The following is a 21,480-nucleotide window of genomic DNA, read 5'->3' as shown; positions in this document are numbered from 1 at the left end:
TGCAGGAAGCAAAAGATCATTTCAATAAAGAGTCAGGGATACTGAAAAAAAAGCCAAACTGAAATCCTTGATATGAAGGAAACAATATACCAAATTAAAAACTCCACAGAAAGCATAACCAATAGGATAGAACACCTGGAAGTCAGAACCTCAGACACCGAAGACAAAATATTTAATCTTGAAAACAAAGTTGACCAAACAGAGAAAATGGTAAGAAATCATGAACAGATCTCCAAGAATTTTGGGATATCATGAAAAGGTCAATTTAAGAATTATGGGAGTCACCGAGAAACAAAGGCACAGAGAAACAAATCAAAGGAATGAACAATTCATTCAATGAAATAATATCAGAAAATTTCCCAAATCTGAAGAATGAAATGGAAAATCAAATACAAGAGACTTATAGGACTCCAAATATACAAAATTACAACAGACCCACACAAAGGCACATTATAATGAAAATACCTAACATACAAAATAAAGATGGAATTTTAAAGGCTGCAAGAGAAAAAAATCAAATTATATTCAGGGGAAAACCAATAAGAATATCAGCAGATTTTTCAAACCAGACCCTAAAAACTAGAAGGGCCTAGAACAACATTTTCCAAGCTCTCTAAGAAAATGGATGCCAACCAAGAATCTTGTACCCAGCAAAACTTACCTTCAGATTTGATGTCAAAATAAAATCCTTCCATGATAAACGAAAGCTAAAAGAATTTACAAAAAGAAAACTGGCCGTACAGAACATTATCAGCAAAATATTCCAGGAGGAAGAGATGAAAAATAATGATGTAAATTAGCAAAGGGAGGAACTACACTAAAGGAATAGCCAAATAAAGGAGAAACAAGTCATGTTAAAAAACAAAAATAAGTCAAAAAGACTAGGAATACAAATCATATCTCAGTAATAACCTTGAATGTTAATGGCCTGAATTCATCAATAAAAGACATAGACTGGCAGATTGGATTAAAAATAAATACCCAACAATATGTTGCCTGCAAGAGACTCATCTCATAAAAAGAGATATCCACAGACTAAAGGTGAAAGGAAGGGAAAAAACATACCATGCACATGGACACAGAAAAAAGCCGTAGTATCCATCCTCGTATCAGATAATGTGGACTTCAAGCCAAAGTTAGTCAGAAGAAATAAAGAAGGACATTTCATACTGCTTAAGGGAAGTGTAAATCAGCAAGACATAACAATCATAAATATCTATGCCCCAAACAGTGGTTCATCCATGTATGTCAAACAACGCTTTCTCAATTCCAGAAATCAAAAGACCACAACATAATAATACTAGGTGACTTTAATACACCTCTCTCACCACTGGACAGATCCTCCAAACAAAAATTGAAAAAAGAAACCATAGATCTCAGTAACAAAATCAATAATTTAGACTTAACAGACATTTATAGAACATACCATCCAACAAAGAGCAAATACATTTTCTTCTCCGCAGCACATGGATCCTTCTCTAAAATAGACCATAATTTATGCCACAAAGCTACTGTTAGCAAATACAAGAAGATAGAGATACTACCTTGTATCTATCAGATCATAATGGATTGAATTAGAAATAAATGACAGAATAAAAACCAGAAACTATTCCCATACCTGGAGATTAAATAATATGCTATTGATTGATGAATGGATAACAGAAGTCATCAGGAGGGAAATTTAAAAATTCTTAGAGGTAAATGAGAACAAAGATACAACATATCAAATTCTCTGGGACACTATGAAAGCAACACTAAGGAAAATTTATTTCATGGAGCGCATTCAATAAAAGAAGAAAAAAATCAACTAATAAACGACCTAACACTACAGCTCAGAGTCCTAGAAAAAGAAGAACAAAGCAACACCAAAAGTAGTAGGGGATAGGAAATAGTTAAAATCAGAGCTGAAATCAATGAAATTGAAACAAAAGAAACAATCAAAAAAATTGACAAAATAAAAAGTTGGTTCTTTGAAAAAATTTTTAAAAATTGATAAATCCTTAGCCACACTAACAGAGAGGGAGAGAGAGAACTCAAATTACTGAAATTCAGAATGGACAAGGAAGTTCATGATAGACATGACTGAAATAAAATCATAATTAGAAGCTATTTTGAAAATCTATACTCCAACAAAATAGAAAATCTCGAAGACATCAACAGGTTTCTAGAGACATATGAATTACCCAAACTGAACCAGGAGGACATACACAATTTAAATAGATCAATTTCAAGTAATGAAATAGAAGAAGTCATCAAGAGGCTACCAACAAAGAAAAGTCCAGGACCAGATGCATTCTCAGCCGAGTTCTACAAAATCTTTAAAGAAGAGCTCATTCCAATACTCCTCAAAGTATTCCATGAAATAGAAGAGGAGAGAACCCTGCCAAAGTTATTCTATGAAGCCAATACCACCCTGATACCTAAACCAGACAGAGACACTTTGAGCAAAGAAAATTTTAGACCAATATCCTTAATGAACATTGATACAAAATTTCTCAACAAAATTTTAGCAAATTGCATACAGAAATACTTTAAAAACATAGTGCACCATGATCAACTGGATTTTATCCCAGGGATGCAAGGTTGGTTCAACATCTGGAAATCAATAAATGTCATTCACCATATCAACAGACTTAAAGTCAAGAATCACATGATTATTTCAACAGAAGCAGAAAGAGCATTTGATAAAGCACAGCACCCCTTCATGCTCAAAACACAAGAAAAAATAGAAATAGTAGGAACATACCTTAACACTGAAAGGCTATCTATGCTAAACTCATGGCCAACATCATTCTAAACAGAGAAAAACTGAAAGCATTCCCCCTAAAAACTGGAACAAGGCAGGGATGCCCTCTTTCACCACTTCTAGTCAGCATTGTCCTTGAAACTCTAGCCCGAGCAATTAGACAGACCAAAGAAATTAAAGAATATGAACAGGAAATGAAAAACTCAAACTATCCCTATTTGAGGAAGATATGATTTTATATTTAGAGTAGCCAAAAAGTTCCACCAGAAAACTTCTAGAACTCATAAATGAATTCAGTAAAGTAGCAGGATATAAAGTCAACTCTCATAAATCTAATGCATTTTTATTCATAAGTGATGAATCCTCAGAAAGAGAAATTAGGAAAACTATCCCATTCACAATAGCCTCAAAACAAATAAAATACTTGGGAATCCATCTCACAAAAGAGGTGAAAGACCTCTACAATGAGAACTACAGAACACTAAAGAAAGAAATTAAAGAAAACCTTAGAAGATGGAAAGATCTCCCATGTTCTTGGATAGACAATTAATATTATTGTCAAAATGGACATACTACCAAAAGTGCTATACACAATCAATGCAATTCCAATTAAAATCCCAATGATGTACCTTACAGAAATAGAGCAAGCAATTATGAAATTCATCTGGAAGAATAAGAAACCCAGAATAGCTAAAGCAATCCTTAGCAGGAAGAGTGAAGCTGGGGGTATCACAATACCAGAACTTCAACTATACTACAAAGCAATAGTAACAAAAACGGCATGGTATTGGCACCAACATAGACAGGTAGATCAATGGTACAGAATAGAGGACACAGACACAAACCCAAATAAATACAGTTTTCTCATACTAGACAAAGGTGTCAAAAACATGCAATGAAGAAAAGATAGCCTGTTCAACAAATGGTGCTGGGAAAACTGGAAATCCATATGCAACAGAATGAAACTAAACCCATATCTCTCACTCTGCACAAAACTCAACAAAGTGGATCAAGGACCTGAGAATCAGACCAGAGACCCTGCAGGTTATAGAAAAAAAGTAGGTCCAAATCTTCAACATGACAGCTTAGGATCAGACTTCCTTAACAGGACTCCCATAGCACAAGAAATAAAAGCAAGAATCAATAACTGGGAGAGATTCAAACTAAAACGCTTTTTCTCAGCAAAGGAAACTATAAGCATTGTGAAGAGAGAGCCTACAGAGTGGGAGAAAATCTTTTCCACTCATACTTCACATACAGCACTAATTTCCACAATATATAAAGAACTCAAAAAACTTTACACCAAGAATATAAATAACCCAATCAACAAATGGGCTAAGGAAATGAACAGAGACTTCACAGAAGAAGATCTACAAGCAATCAACAGGTGTATGAAAAATGTTCAACATCTCTAGAAATAAGAGAAAGCAAATCAAACATACCCTAAGATTCTCACCCCAATTAGAATGGTGATTATGAAGAATACAAGCAACAATAGGTATTTGTGAGGATGTGGGGAAAAAGGTACACTCATACACTGCTGGTGGGTTTGCAAATTATTGCATCTACTCTGGAAAGCAGTGTGGAGATTCCTTGAAATTTGGAATGGAACCACCATTTGACCCAGCTATCCCAGTCCTTGGCCTATACCCAAAGGACTTAAAATCAGTTTACTACAGTGATGCAGCCACAACAATGTTCATAGCTGCTCAATTCACAAAAGCCAGATTGTGGAACCAACCTAGATGTCTTCAATTGATGAATGGATAAAGAAACTGTGATATATATATATATATATATATATATATATATGAATATTACTCAGTCATAAAGAAGAACAAAATCATGGCATTTGCAGGCAATGGATGAAATTAGAGAATATCATGCTATGTAAGATAAGCCAATTTCAAAAATATCAAAGACTGAATTATCTTGCTGAAAAGCAGATGATGACACATAATGGGGAGTTGGAGGGGGGCAAGAATGGAGGAAGGAGGGACTGTATAGAGGAAAAAACGTGCTGGGAGGGGTGAGGGTGAAGGAAAAAATAACAGAATGAATCAAACACCATTACCCTATGTAAATGTGTGATCACACAAATGGTATGCCTCTACTTCATGTACATTCAAGTAACAAGTTGTACCCCATTTGTTTCCAATAAAAAAAGAAAAATGAAAAAAAAGAAGGACAAATCAACATCAAAATCAGTAGAAAATAGGAAATAATTAAAATTGGAGTCAAAATCAACAAAATAGAAATTTTCAAAAAAGTACAAAAGATCATCAAAACACAGAGTTGTGTTTTGAAAGAATAAACAAAACTGATAAACCCCTAGACAAACTAAACAAAGAAGGAGGAAAAAACTCAAACTATCAAAATCTGAGATGAAAAAGAAAATACCACGGACACTACTAAAATCCGGAGGATCATCAGAAACTATTTTGAAAATGTATACTCCAATAAGCTAAAGGATCTTGATGATACTGACAAATTCCTACAGACATATGACCTACACAAATTGATCCAGGAGGATATAGAAAACTTCAGATCAATTTCTAGTAATGAAATTGAAGCATCTATCAAATGTCTTACAACAAAGAAAAGACCAGGACCAGATGAATGCTCAGCCAAGTTCTACCAGATATTTAAAGAAGAACTAATACCAATTCTCCTCAAATTATTCCCTGAAATAGAAAAGGTTGGAACTCTTCCAAACTTGATCTATGAATCCAGTATTACCCTGATACCACAATCAGATGAAGACACATCAAGGAAAGGACACTTCAGAACAACATCTTTAATAAACATAGATGTAAAAAGCCTTAATAAAATATTGGCAAATCACATACCAAAACACCTTAAAAAGAGAATGCACCATGACCAAGTGAGTTTCATCCGAGTGATGCAAGGTTGTTTCAACATGAGGAAATCAATAAAAGTAATTAACCATCTAAATAAAGACAAAACTCACATGATTATCTCAATAGATGCAGAAAAAGCATTGTACCAAGTACAACACCCATTTACGTTTAAAAAACAAGAAAAACTAGAAATAGAAGGAACTTACCTCAAGATTGTACTGAATACATGAGAAACTCGAGGCCAGCATTATTTTGAATGGAGGAAAACCTGGAAGTATTTCCTATAAAAATAGGAACAAGAAAAGTATGCCCACTACACCATTGCTGTAGTCAGCTCTTATGCTACTGTGACTTAAAGGACTGACCAGCACAACTGTAGAGGAGAAAAAGTTTATTTGGGGGCCAATGGTTTCAGAGATCTCTGTACATAGACAAGGTGAGGCAGAACGTCATGCTGGAAGAGTGTGGCAGGGGTAAGCAGTTCATATGATGATCAGAGAGCAGAGAGAGACTCCTCTCACCAGATACAAAATATATACCACAAAATCATGCTCCCAATGACCCACCTCCTCCAGCCACAGCCTAACTGCCTTCAGTTTCTACTCAGTAAATTCCATCATGGGATCAATACGCTTACTGGATTAGGCTCTCCTAACCAAATCGTTTCTTCTCTAAACCTTCTTGCATTGTCTCACACGTGAACTTTTGGGGGCCACCTCACTGTCAAAGTTTAACAACTGCCCCTGTACAACACAGTGGGATGAATCTGATCTGACTCTCCTGTATGTACATATGAATATACCGTAGTGAATTCCACCATCGTGTATATTCACAAGACGCTAACAAAGAATGCAGTCAACTATAAGTGAACACCAGAAAAAGCAGAAGAGCAGAGGAAAGGGAACCTGGGAAGAGAGTAGAGGAGGGCCAGGGGAAGTGCTGGGGACTGAATCAGAACAGATTATACTCCACACTATTATAATTGCCAAAATCGATCCTATTGGCATGTATAACTAAAAGGAACCAATAATTCTAAAAATTTACTCTATTTCCCCCAAATGTTGTTTGCCCGAAAGTGTCCTGTAAAATTGTTTTTTGCCCGATCTAAGTATTTAGTTTTCAGTCTCCTTAGAGTAAATATGAATAGTTTCTTGGATTTCCCTTGTGGGTGTGTTTTGTTTTTGTTTTTGTATTTTTTTTAACCTTTTTGTGAAGAGTCAAAAAAAAAAAAAAAACACTTTGGAAATATCAGTTATTTTTGTAAAGCATCTCTCAATTTCAGTTCTGATGTTCCTTCATTGTCAGATTCAGGTTGCTCGTTTTGGGCAAGAACACTACAAAAGTGATGCTCTGCCCTTCTTGGTGCACCCATCTAGGAGACACACTATGTCAATTAACCCAATATGGGTGATATTAGCCTTGATCACATGGTTCAGGTTGGGTCTCCCAGATTGCTCCACTTAAAATTACCATTTCCCTTTGCAAATGTGGTTTGGTAAGATACTTGAAGGTTTTTTAAGTGTCTTGTCTTCATCAAATTTTCACACATTTCTTTCACCTTCTATTGAAGATTTCCTAACTCATCATTAATTATTTAATCATCAGTTGGAATTCTACAGTGAGGTATTTTTTTTTAATGTATGGATCCTTACTTGGATTAGTATACTTCCTGATTCTGATTCTTATTCTGCTTCGTCAGTCATAGCATTACTTAAAATGTTCACTTTAGTTCTCAAAGTTTCCTAGAATTGACCACTGGGAACTCTTTCACAATGGCTTCCATATCCTTTTGAAATATCTCAATGATTTTGAATGATAATCTTCAGTAAAGTGTTCCAGGCTCATCTGGAATTTTCCATGCCCTTTAGCTGGAACTGACTATTTCTCCATGTATATGTTTGGTTTACTGTAGTAGAAATTGGTATTGAAGTACCAATATCTGTGTGCTAGATGTGTTCATTGATTCTGGAGTATAACAGATTCTAGATCCCCTTAGAGATGAGAACTAGGAAATATATGTGTATACTTATTTCTGAGTCTATATCTATGGTTTTTTCCAAATGTTGCATCAGTACCTATAATTCCAATCTAATACCACAGAGCACATTCTTGCTGTATCCCATTATCTTTAATATATTTACTAATTGGCTTAAATCTAGAATACAGAGAAGACACTTCCAGATTTGCTAATATATTCTTCTGAGAAGACAGTCTCTGAACTAGAGTTCAATATTTCCAAATGCTTCCAGTACATGGAGAGTTGGGTAGAGTTTAGACAAAATTAAATGCACAAATCTGAAAGTATATAATTCAGTGCATTTTGATCCCCAAAATCTTATCCCTACCAGAACATAGAATATTTATTAGTTCACTTGATGTGCTGGGAGGATAGCATGTCTCAGTTCCATGGATGGAGGGTACAGAGGCTTGGCATTTAGGACCACCTCAGCCTTTGCCCTGTGTTACTCTTCATTTGGCCAGTCCTGATCTATAGCCTTTATGGTAAAACCGCAACCATAGGTACAGTGCATTCCAGAGTTCTGTGAGTCATTCTGGTGACTTATCAAACTTGAGGGAGCTGCCGAGAAACCCCTAGATTTGTAGCCATTTGGTAAACAGTGTGAGTGGTCTGGGGACCCCAAGGTGTGGCTGGCCCCTGAAGTAAGGGTGGTCTTGTTATGGAACACGTTCTTAAGTATGTGAAGTCTGCCACTAACTTCAGGTGTTTGACTTCAGAATTGAATTGCAGGATACCACTTGGCGCTAGAATATTTACCATATTCTATTTTATTGATTTCTGCTCTACACTCTATTATTTCTTACATTCTACTTGCTTTGGGTTCACTTTGATCTTCTTTTTGTAGTTTCTTAGGATAGAAGCAGATATCACGGATTTGAAACCTTTCTTTTTATCCTGATGCAAGCATTTAAAAGCCAAATTTTCCTTCTGAATATCATGCCCATTATGATGTATTATATTTTCACTAAGTTCCCATTTGAAATCATTTTGAACTCCCATTGTGGTTTCTTCTTTGATCCATGTGTTATTTAGAAGTAAGATTCTTTTAATGCCAAATATTGAGGATCTTCCAGATATTATTTCTTTAACTATTTGTCATTTAATTACATTTGTGTCAGAAAAATCTATTATTTACTTCTCTGTTTCTACAGCTTTTTAAACATGCATACATACTCTCCAAATGATGCATTTTATAGAGTGTGTCTTCTAGCAAGATCAGCCCTAATGGAAGCCTACTGCCTTGCACAATACCTAGATATGTTGGGTACATCATGAGTGTTTTATTTTTCTGTCTGAGACAAGGAAATATGGACCCTTGAAAAAATTAAAATGTCTGTATGGGTGAAGGGGCTTTGGAAGGGTAGATGGAGGAAATAACTGTAGGCAAGAGACAAATTTGTCTCTTCGCAGTTTTTCCAAAAGCCAGTATTCCTGCTTTGGACTGTACCTTTCTGGTGTTCATTGCTTGATGCCATCATACATTGAAAGAAGAGATTGAAGGAACCCATCTTTTCATGATCACTTACAGTCTAAATAAGAATCTAAACATACACATGTAAACTTGAACGTGCCACTTAATACCGCTCAACTCCTTCCTCCCTTTCTTCCTTTTCTATAGGCTGCTTTTAATTTTAGTAGAGTATTGAACTAAGTAGAAACTACTCAACAGCTTAGGCCATTCATCTTAGACATTGAAAGAACGATGAAAAAGTGATTTAACCTTTCATCAGCAGATTTTGCATTGAAAAAGAGCCACCTAACCTAATGCAGGAACTTTTTTTTCACTAAATTTAATAAATTGGTTCATAGTCTCGATAATTTAGGAAACTTTAGCGACATCATCCAAATCATTATTTAAAAAAAGAGGCACTTTAGTGTTTGGTTGACTAAGTGCCATGAGCTGTATGATTTAAAACTCATACATCAAGTTCAATAACATGCAAGTGAAGTATTAATCAATTTTGTGTAAATTTCCCAGAACACGGAGCACTTATCATGCCTGGGAGACTCTTCAGTGAGGGACTGGTCCCAGTCACAGGGTGAGAGAAAAACCAGGAAGTCCTGCTGCTGGCCCACATCAGTCTTTCTGAAGAGTTATTTAAATTAAGCCATCGGCACAAATGAGACACTCTCTTCAAGTCACCTCTATTGTCCTAAAGCGGATTAGGAGCAAAGCAAGCCAGTACTACTTTGCACTTAATCCCTTTGTAAAGTCGGAGACTTTATTCAACCTGCAGCCAGGGGCCCAAGTCGGCTGAGTTGAGGCCAAGATGGAAGGAGGATAAGCCATGTTGTTTTTTACCTAATCCCACTTGCCAGTTTACTTACTTATTCACCTTCTCTCCCCAGTTAGACTGTCAGTTCTGAGAGCTCAGGAAGCAGGCTCAGCTCTGCACGGAGGTGACATCTAGTAAGTGCTTGTTAGACAGTTTAGAGGTTCCCAAAGTAGCTTTTTTGTTCAAGTAGTTATAACTGAAGTTCTCTTTTCCCTATCTAACTCACAGTCATGAACGAAGTTTTAAATCTGGAACTAGCTGACTTTTTACACTCCTGCTCATGTAGGAGTACCTGACACAAATGCTTCGAATACAGTGCTAAGTTCAGTGGAGGAATCTGTTTACTGGTGATGTCGACTTGATCAGATCATCTCCCTCTTTCTGCTTCTCCCCCTTCCTTTGGCTCTGGGACAGAGAGAGGGTTGCTGTATGGCATGGTCAGTGTGGACTTCCTTGATAGCATGACAACTGGGCAGACACCAGAATAAAGGGAAGGAGAGAGCCTCCTGGCTGGACCTCTGGGGAATTCCAGGTGAACTATGTGGAGTCAAGGCAACTTCAAGGGTAAATCCCCAAGCTGACAGCTTGCCTTGCTCAGTGCATGGCGAGGAGAGCAGTGTGGCGTATGGGGTGAACTGGGGGTGAGGGAGACTAGAGGATGAGTCAGGAAAGCAGTGGCAAAGGCAGACTGTAGGCCTGTTGGCTTTCACTCAGTTAAATGGAGAGCTGGGGCAAAGGAATGGCATGGTTAGACTTCCATGTCACGTGGGTAGAATTGACAATAAATACGGGTTTTTGTGGCATAAATGCTGTGTCACTTGTCATATAGTGACCTGAATCTTGGAGTCATCATTAGAACAACAAGATTAGATCAGAGTTAGCTCTCCCTGGGACCTCACGTTTTCAGAACATCCTCGTCTATGAAACAGGGATGATGGTATCAGTCACTCGGAGTCTCCGTGAGAATTACCAAAAGAAGAGCAACAACATGGAAGATATTTTGGTAAGTGAAAAACAGTCTCCAGAATGGAGTATAAAATACAATTCTGATTTAAAAAAAAATCCTAGTATGCTGTAGGAAGGTAACCCATCTGATATGCTAAGAAAAGAAAATGGATTATCTGATTCATGATACAGACGTGGGTTGCTGAACAACACTCTGAGATGCACTCTGAGAGCTGCGTGTTGGGTGATTTCATCGTTGCATAAATGTCAAAGCCTGTGTGTACACAAGCTGAGATGGCTAAATGTCACTTGGTTGTAGACCCTTAATGTGACACCGTCATAGAGGGGGGTCTGTCATTAACAGAATTTTCGTGTGGTGTATGGACATACTTACAGATTATTTCACTTTCTTCTTTACCCTTTTTGTGCATTCTAGATTTTCTCATTGAACATATATACTTTTTCAAACACCTAGGTATAATTTTAAAAATAAGTATATAAGTATCCGGTGAACATTTAAGTCTGAATTTCAGTTAAAATTAAATGAATGTAGAATTATTAGAAATTGTCAAGAAGTGTGCAAAGGTGGGTCGCTTTGAGAAAAATGGGACCAATAACATTTTGTTTCTCTTCTCCAGTTTCTTTTGAAAATTAGAGGAAAGGCACAGTAGCTTTGGCCAAAGGAAGAATTTCAGCAAAGGATTTGGGACGCAATGGAAGGAGGAGAGGTCAAACTTTAAAAAAAAATTTTTTTTTAAAAGATGAAATAATAAGCCAAGTTTGAATCAGGCTGAGATTAAAAGTCCTTTTGCTGTAATCTGTATTTAGAAAGGAAATGCAGGGAATGATCCGTGGAAAAGTTGAGTCCATTCGTGTTTTCCCCTCTCCCGTCTTCACCAAATCCCAAACTGACTCTCAAGATGAAGGCCTTTCCCAGGGCTACGGGGCTCTTCTTCATGACCAGATGCCGGTCACCTTCCAGTTTCATTTTCTGCCTTGTTTCCATTTGTCTCATCAGGGTTTGGACACTCGGGCCTTCGCTGGATGAAGGTTTGTTTCCCACTTGGTGGACCCTGACCTCCATGCTGCCCACTCCTGTCATTCAGACCTGAGATTACACCCTACTCCTCCCACAAGAGCTCTGGACGTGCTCCCTCAGGAGCCCACTCCTTCCACCAGCACACTCTGTCTTACCAACCCCGATTGTCTCTATATTGTCATCACCATTTTTTTGTTTGTTTGTTTGAAAGTTGGAATTATTTTGGAGGGAAGTTTTAGGGTCATAGCAAAATTGAATGGAAAGTAAATAGGGTTCCCTGCCATAGCCTGAACGTCCTCCTTCATCTTCTTTGCACTGCTTGAGGACAGAGCAAGAAGGTGTCCTTTTGAAAGAGGGCCTTCATCAGGAACTGAATTGGCCAGCACTTTGATCTTAGACCTCCAAGTCTTCAGAACTGTGAGAGATACATTTCTGTAATTTAAGCCACCCTGTCTGTGGCATTTCGTCACAGCATCCTAAAATGGCTACCACATTTCCCTGAGCCCTTTCAGACACACAAAACCCCTTGCCATCAATATTCCACATCAGAGTGGTAAACTTGTTGCAATCAGTGAACCAATATTGACACTTCTCATTTCTTTTGCAAATAATTTCTCCCTGTCGGTGGCTTATCTTGTTCTGGTGACAGTGTCTTTCATCATCTACATTTTGTATGTCTGATTATCTATGCACAAAGATTATCTAGTGCATGCCACAGTTTATGTATTTATATTGACAGGATATTGGAGGATAAATATCCAGAATCAGGATCATTGGGTCAATATATTTGCATTATTAATCAATGTTATCAAATTACCCTTCTTGTGGGTTAAATGCATTTTATACTCTCACCAAGGTAACTATACTCCCACTAGACACTTGTTAACAGAGTGGACTATTAAACTTTAAGTCTCAACCAATCAAACAAGAAAAAAATTAAAAAGAATTTTTTCACATACTTAAAAGTTGCTTATATCTCCTTTTCAATGAACAGTTTCTATCATTTTTCTTTATTTTGATTGTGCACATTTTCAACTTTTATTCACAGGTGTTTCCACTTTTTTTCTTTTTTTTATTGTAAACAAATGGGATACATGTTGTTTCTCTGTACATGGAGTAAAGGCATACATTTACATAAATTTACATAGGCTAATGTTGTTTGATTCATTCTGTTTTTTTCCCTTCCCCCCACCCCTCCCACCCCTCTTTTCCCTCTATACAGTCTTTCCTTCCTCCATTCTTGCCCCCCTCCCTAATCCTAACTCTAATCCTAACATTAACCCTCCCACCCCCCATTATGTGTCATCATCCACTTATCAGTGAGATCATTCGTCCTTTGGTTTTTTGAGATTGGCTTATCTCGCTTAGCATGATATTCTCCAATTTCATCCATTTGCCTGCAAATGCCATAATTTTATCATTCTTCATGGTGGAGTAATATTCCATTATATATATATGCCACAGTTTCTTTATCCATTCATCAATTGAAGGCCATCTAGGTTGGTTCCACAATCTGGCTATTGTGAATTGAGCAGCTATGAACATCGATGTGGCTGTATCTCTGCAGTATGCTGATTTTAAGTCCTTTGGGTATAGGCCAAGGAGTGGGATAGCTGGGTCAAATGGTGGTTCCATTCCAAGTTTTCTAAGGAATCCCCACACTACTTTCCAGAGTGGCTGCACTAATTTGCGTCCCCACCAGCAATGTATGAGTGTACCTTTTTCCCCACATCCTCGCCAACACCTATTGTTGCTTGTATTCTTGATAATTGCCATTCTAATTGGGGTGAGATGAAATCTTAGGGTGGTTTTGGTTTGCATTCCTCTTATTACTGGAGATGTTGAACATTTTTCCATATGTTTGTTGATTGCTTGTAGATCTTCTTCTTTGAAGTGTCTGTTCATTTCCTTAGCCCATTTGTCAATTGGGTTATTTGTATTCTTGGTGTAGAGTTTTATGAGTTCTTTATAGATTCTGGAGATTAGTGCTCTATCTGAAGTATGATTGGCAAAGATTTTCTCACACTCTGTAGGCTCTTTCTTCGCATTGCTGATAGTTTCCTTTGCTGAGAGAAAGCTTTTTAGTTTGAATCTGTCCCAGTTATTAATTCTTGCTTTTATATCTTGTGCTATGGGAGTCCTGTTGAGGAAATCTGGTCCTAAGCCGACATGTTGAAGATCTGGACCTACTTTTTTTCTATAACCTGCAGGGTCTCTGGTTTGATTCTGAAGTCCTTAATCCATTTTGAGTTTAGTTTCATGCACGGTGAGAGATATGGGTTTAGTTTCATTCTGTTGCATATAGATTTCCAATTTTCCCAGCAACATTTGTTGAAGAGGCTATCTTTTCTCCATTGCATATTTTTTGCCCCTTTGTCTAGTATGAGAAAATTGTATTTATTTGGGTTTGTGTCCGTGTCCTCTATTCTGTACCATTGATCTACCTGTCTATTTTGGTACCAATACCATGCCGTTTTTGTTACTATTGCTTTGTAATATAGTTGAAGTTCTGGTATTGTGATACCCCCAGTTTCATTTTTCCTGCGAAGGATTGCTTTAGCTATTCTGGGTTTCTTATTCTTCCAGATGAATTTCATGATTGCTTGCTCTATTTCTGTAAGGTACGTCATTGGGATTTTAATTGGAATTGCATTGAATCTGTATAGCACTTTTGGTAGTATGTCCATTTTGACAATATTAATTCTCCCTATCCAAGAACATGGGAGATCTGTCCATCTTCTAAGGTTTTCTTTAATTTCTTTCTTTAGTGTTCTATAGTTCTCATTGTAGAGGTCTTTCACCTCTTTTGTTAGATTGAGTCCCAAGTATTTTATTTTTTTCAAAGCTATTGTGAATGGGGTAGTTTTCCTGATTTTTCTTTCCAGAGATTCACCACTTATGTATAAAAATGCATTAGACTTATGAGCATTGATAATGCTCCGGCTACTTAACTGAATTCACTTAGGAGTTCTAAAAGTTTTCTGGTGGAATTTCCTGGTTCCTCTAAGTATATAATCATATCATCAGCAAATAGGGATAGTTTGAATTCTTCTTTTCCTATTCATATCCCTTTAATTTCTTTGGTCTGTCTAATTGCTCTGGCTAGAGTTTCAAGGACGATATTGAATAGAAGCGGCGAAAGGGGACATCCCTGCCTTGTTCCAGTTTGTAGGGGAAATGCTTTCAGTTTTTCATCATTTAGAATGATATTAGCCATGGGCTTAGCACAGATGGCCTTTACAATGTTAAGGAATGTTCCCACTATCCCTATTTATTCTAGTGTTTTGAGCATGAAGAGGTGCTTTATTTTATCAAATGCTTTTTCTGCATCTATTGAAATAATCATGTGATTCTTGACTTTAAGTCTATGATATGATGAATTACATTTATTGATTTCCTGATGTTGAACCAACCTTGCATCCCTGGGATGGAACACACTTAATCATGGTGCACTATCTTTTTAATATGTTTTTGTATGCAATTTGCTAAAATTTTGTTGAGAATATTTGCGTCGATGTTCATTAAGGATATTGGTCTGAAATTTTCTTTCCTCGATGTGTCTCTGTCTGGTTTAGGTATCAGGGTGATATTGGCTTCATAGAATGAGTTTGGGAGGGTTCCCTCTTCTATTTCATGGAATACTTTGAGGAGTATTGGAATGAGTTCTTCTTTAAAGGTTTTGTAGAACTTGACTGAGAACCCATCTGGTCCTCCACTTTTCTTTGTTGGTAGGCTTTTGATGACTTCTTCTATTTCATTACTTGAAATTGGTCTATTTAAATTGTGTATGTCCTCCTCATTCAGTTGAGGCAATTCATATGTCTCTAGATACCTGTTGATGTCTTCGAAATTTTCTATTTTGTTGAAGTATAGATTTTCAAAATAGCTTCTAATTATGTTTTGTATTTCAATCATGTCTGTTGTGATATTTCCTTGTTCATTCCGAATTTCAGTGATTTGGGTTTTCTCTCGTCTTCTCTTTGTTAGTGTGGCTAAAGGTTTATCAATTATGTTTATTTTTTAGAAGAACCAACTATTTATTTTGTCAATTTTTTGATTTGTTTCTTTTGTTTCAATTTCGTTGATTTCAGCTCTGATTTTAACTATTTCCTGTCTTCTACTACTTTTGGTGTTGGTCTGCTCTTCTTTTTCTAGGGCTTTGAACTGTAGTGTTAGGTTTTTATTTGTTGATTTTTTTCTTCTTTTATTGAATGCGCTCCATGAAATAAATTTCCTTCTAAGTACTGCTTTCATAGTGTCCCAGAGATTTTGATATGATGTTTTTTGTTCTCATTTACCTCTAAGAATTTTTTAATTTCCTTCCTAATATCTTTGGTTATCCATTCATCATATAATAGCATATTGTTTAATTTCCAGGTGTTGAAGCAGTTTTTGTTTATTACTCTTTCATTTATTTCTAATTTCAATCCATTATGATCTGATAGAATACATGGTAGTGTCTCTATCTTCTTGTATTTGCTAACATTAGCTTTGTGGCATAATATATGGTCTATTTTAGAGAAGGATCCATGTGCTGCTGAGAAGAAAGTGTATTCGTTCTTTGTTGGATGGTATATTCTATATAAGTCGGTTAAGTCTAAATTATTGATTGTGTTATTGAGATCTATGGTTTCTTTGTTCAATTGTTGTTTGGAAGATCTGTCCAGTGGTGAGAGAGGCATGTTAAAATCACCTAGTATTAATGTGTTATGGTCTATTTGATTTCTGAAAATAAGAAGGATTTGTTTGACATACATGGATGAGCCACTTTGGGGCATAGATATTTATGACTGTTATATCTTGCTGATTTATGCTTCCCTTAAGCAGTATGTAAGATCCTTCTTTGTCCCTTCTGACTAACTTTGGCTTGAAGTCCACATTATCTGAAATGAGGATGGATACTCCAGCTTTTTTGCTGTGTCCGTGTGCATGGTATGTTTTTCCCCATCCTTTCACCTTTAGTCTATGGGCATCTCTTTCTATGAGGTGAGTCTCTTGCAGGCAGCATATTGTTGGATCTTTCTTTTTAATCCAATCTGCCAGTCTATGTCTTTTGATTGATGAGTTCAGGCCATTAACATTCAGGGTTATTATTGAGATATGATTTGTATTCCCAGTCATTTGGCTCATTTTATTTATTTATTTATTTTTGACATGACTTGTTTCCTTCTTTATTGGACAATTCCTTTAGGATAGATCCTCCCTTTGCTGATTTGCTTCTTTGTTTTTCATCTCTTCCTCATGGAATATGTTGCTGAGAATGTTCTGTAATACTGGCTTTCCTTTTGAAAATTCTTTTTCCTTTTGTTTATCATGGATGGATTTTATTTCATCATCAAATTTGAAGGTAAGTTTTGCTGGGTATAAGATTCTTGGTTGGCATCCATTTTCTTTCAGGGCTTGAAAAATGTCATTCCAGGCCCTTCTAGCTTTTAGGATCTGGATTGAAAAATCTGCTCATATCCGTATTGGTTTCCCCCTGAATGAAATTTGGTTCTTTTCTCTCACAGCCTTTAAAATTCTGTCTTTATTTTGTATGTTAGGTATTTTCATTATAATGTGCCTTGGTGTGGGTCTGTTGTAATTTTGTGTATTTGGAGTCCTGTAAGCCTCTTGAATTTGATTTTCCATTTCATTCTTCAGATTGGGGAAATTTTCTGATATTATTTCATTGAATAGATTGTTCATTCCTTTGATTTATTTCTCTAAGCCTTCTTCAATCCCAATAATTCTTAAATTTGGCCTTTTCATGATATCCCATAATTCTTATAGATTCTGTTCATGATTTCTTACCATCTTCTCTGTTTGGTCAACTTTGTTTTCAAGGTTAAATATTTTGTCTTCAATATCTGAGGTTCTGTCTTCCAGGTGTTCTATCCTGTTGGTTATGCTTTCTATGGAGTTCTTAATTTGGTTTATTGTTTCCTTCATATCAAGGATTTCTGTTTAGTTTTTTTCAATATCTCTAACTCTTTATTGAAATGATATTTTGCTTCCTGTATTTGCTCTTTTAACTGTTGATTGGTGTGATCATTCAATGTCTGCATTTGCTCTTTCATCTCATCATTCAATGCCTGCATTTGCTCTTTCATCTCATCATTTGCTTCCCTGATCATTTTAATTATGTACATTCTGAACTCCCTTTCTGTCATTTCTTCTGCCATGCTGTCATTGGATTTTATTGATGTAACATCTAGATTTGTTTGGGGCATTATCTTCCCTTGTTTTCTCATATTGTTGAGGTATCAGTGGACCACTGAGATATTGCAGATTTCCTCTATTGACTTATAGTGTCCCCGAAGATTTCTAGTATATCCCCTCTTAGCCTTCAGTAGCCTGAAGTCTTGGAGGAAGTTGATTATGAGGTGCTCCACAAGGAAACTGCCTCTTTATGGGTGGTGGCCTTCAGGTGGGGTATATTCCCTGCTTGGGCAGAGGTGCCTCCACTTGTTGACCAATGATCATCCAAAAGGTAACTAGGCTGCAGGCTGAGGCAAGGCCTGTTTGGGCCTGTGTCTTTGTTTTTACCGTCCTTGTGGGAAAACCTCACCTGGCAGTGAAAACTCACCCGGTGGGGAGGTTTCGCTAGTCAGTTCCCCTCCTAGAGGTTCTCCTCAATCCACAACCACTGCCTGGGCTGGGCAGCCTTCCTCTGCAATGTTCCCAGGGGCCCAGACCTACCTCCTGGGCCTGGGAGCCTTGCCCTTTGCAGACGAGTCTCCTTAGGCTGCCCCTCCTCAGAGAAGGTGCCCGCAGTCCTGGAATCTTCGCTCCGCCCCTCAGCTTATCTCTGTGCGGCTCTTCCCCCAAGAAGCCACCTAGGTCTTGGAAACCTGCTCTGCACCTAGTCGCCTACTATGTGGCCCCTCCTCTGAGCAGCCACCTGCAGCCCCATACAGTCGCTTTGAGTCCCAATGACCCGCCGCACGCCTCTTCTTCCAGGCAGCTGTCCAGTGTTCCGTGAGGTTGCTCCGAGTCCAAGTGACCCGCCACGCACTTCCTCCTCCTCCAGGCAGCTGCCTGGAGTTCCAGTGCGGTCGCTACGAGTCCAAGCAACTCACTGCGCACCTCCTCCTCCCGACAGCAACCCGTAGCCCTGGTGCAGTCCCTCAGAGCCCAGTCGACCCACTGCGCTCCTCCTTCTCCTCCAGGCAGCCGCCTGGAGTTCAGGAGCGGTTGCTCTGAGTCCAAGTGACCTGCAGCGCTCCTCCTTCTTCTCTGGGCAGCCTCCTGGAGCTCTGGAGCGGCCGCTCCAAGTCCAAGCGACCCACTGCACTCCTTCTCCTCCTCCTCCTCCGTGCAGTCCCCTGGTGTTCAGGAGCAGTCGCCCTGAGTCCAAACAGCTTGCCGCACAGCTCCTCCTCTGGGAAGCCACCCGGAGCCCCAGTGGGTTGCTCCGAGTCCAAGCACTGTGCTGAGCGGCCTCCTCTACGATGCTCCTAGTTGTCAGTGTTCACTGCTCCAGCACGGGGAGGGGTGTCTCGCTGGGAGCTCTACTTCACAACGTTCCCTGCATTCCAGGACTACCGCCCCATCCGGGATGCCTCCCCAATGGGAGAGACTCACCCGGCTGCTTTGAGTTGGTCCCAAGTCCCTCAATATCTCCTCTTCTTGAATCCTGAGTCCTGGAACAACATGAAATGCAGCCACCCTCTAGTCCGCCATCTTGAAACCGCCTCTTTTTTTCTTTTAATGCAACTATGATACAATGAAATCCTTTTACTTCAAGGGATTTTAGGTGGTCGTGCTTTGTATATATAGTGATTTTGATTTCTGTATATGGTTATCTTCCTAGTTTCTTCACTAAATCATCTAATTTTTAATAGCTTTACTGTATATTCTTTTATTTTGTTTTTAGTAAAAATGTTATCTGAAAGTGATTTTTATATTATCTCTTACTTTCCAATTTTTTATACTTTAATTTTTTTCTTTTGCCTAATTATACTGGTTAATTATACTTCCAGAACAACTTTTAAAATCTAGTGGTGATAAAGGATATTCTTGTATTTTTTTAAAAAATAAAATGTGTTCAAGTTCTTCATTCAGAATAATGTTTGCTCTCAGGATGAAAACATATTTTTAAATAAATAAATGCATTTTTCTAATTATGGCAATATTATCTACCTGGTTTTTACCAAATGTCTTTTAAAAAGAGTAGTCATGAATTTCATCACACACTTTCCCAGCAGTTAGCAATATTCACATAATTTTTCTCTTTTTAAAATTTTTATTTGTTCTTCTTGTTATATATGACAGGAGAATCTATTTTGATATATTCATACAAACACGGAATAGATTTTATTCTAACTAGGATACCAGTCTCATGGATGGACACAGTGTTGATTTTTCTCTTTTATTATAGTGAATGGCTAAAATTATTATTTTTCACTAATTATTTAAAGTATAAAGAAAACCAGAAAATTTTCATGGAGCCCATCATACCCATCACCTAGCCTCCATGGCCATCAATTCACTGGCAACATCGCTTCGTGTAGATCTTACAGTACTGCTTCCCTCGCCCAGTTTTGAAACAAATCCTAGTATCATTTCAACTGTAAAGAGCTACATACTAAAAGGTAGATCAATTATGAACATTAGCACAACACTACTATCATAGCTAAAAAAATTGAGAGTAGTAACAATTATTAAGCAATAAAATTAATAATGGTGTTCAATATCATCAGATATCCAGTGTTCATACATATTCTTGATTGATCATATCTGGAAGTTGATTGGAATCAGGATGCAAATAAGATTTAATAGCTGTGGTGGCATTCTTGAATTTCTTTTCACATCTCTGGTTTCACATTCACCTTCTTTTCTCCTCTTGCACGTTTTTCTTGAAGCAATCATGCCCTCGAGCTTTCCAGTTTTTATTCTGTCCATCACATCCCCATGGCATTGAGGAATGTGTCCCTTTGAGCCCCCACTTTTTTCCCAACCAATTGATAGTAAAACATAGTGACTGATCAGATTTAATTTACTTTGTCCAGAGTCTTTCGTAGGTTATGCTGAATACTCTAGCGGGAGAAAGCAGGAGTTTTCTCTGTTTCAGGGATTTCTAGCAACCACTGAAGTTGGCTTTTCTAGATTCATGAATTCATAAAGCATTCCAAAGGGGGATGTTCCATTTTTACTTCTCTATTAGCTGGAACACTCCAGCTGAAGAGAAGCTTCTCTTCATTAATTGCAAGGATTTCCAGAGGTGCAGTTCATGAAGGAAAGACAAGAGAGTCGCTTGTCTCTTCTCTCTTAATGATCAATTTTCAAAATGTGAAGTGATTCCCTAGTATGATCTCAACAATGGTCAAGGCTTTGCAAGTACCATTATGAATTTATCATAATCATGAACACATATGTGACATCTTCTAAATCCATTGCACTAATTGTCCTTATAATTACAACATTTTCTTACATTGGCCTAGTGGGAGCTTACTCAAGAGGTTCATGAGATACAATTTTAACAGTATTTGATAACTTATTTATTTTGTGGCATAACAAGTTGTTTTAGACTCCTCTCCTACTAGTTCTGCCCTAGATTTGAATCTGCCAGATCTCCAAGTGTTCCTGAAGTATTTAGAGACCACGTTTGT

Source organism: Sciurus vulgaris (assembly GCF_902686455.1).
Source record: "Sciurus vulgaris genome assembly, chromosome: 10".
Lineage (NCBI taxonomy): Eukaryota > Metazoa > Chordata > Mammalia > Rodentia > Sciuridae > Sciurus > Sciurus vulgaris.
This window is presented reverse-complemented; position numbering follows the sequence as displayed.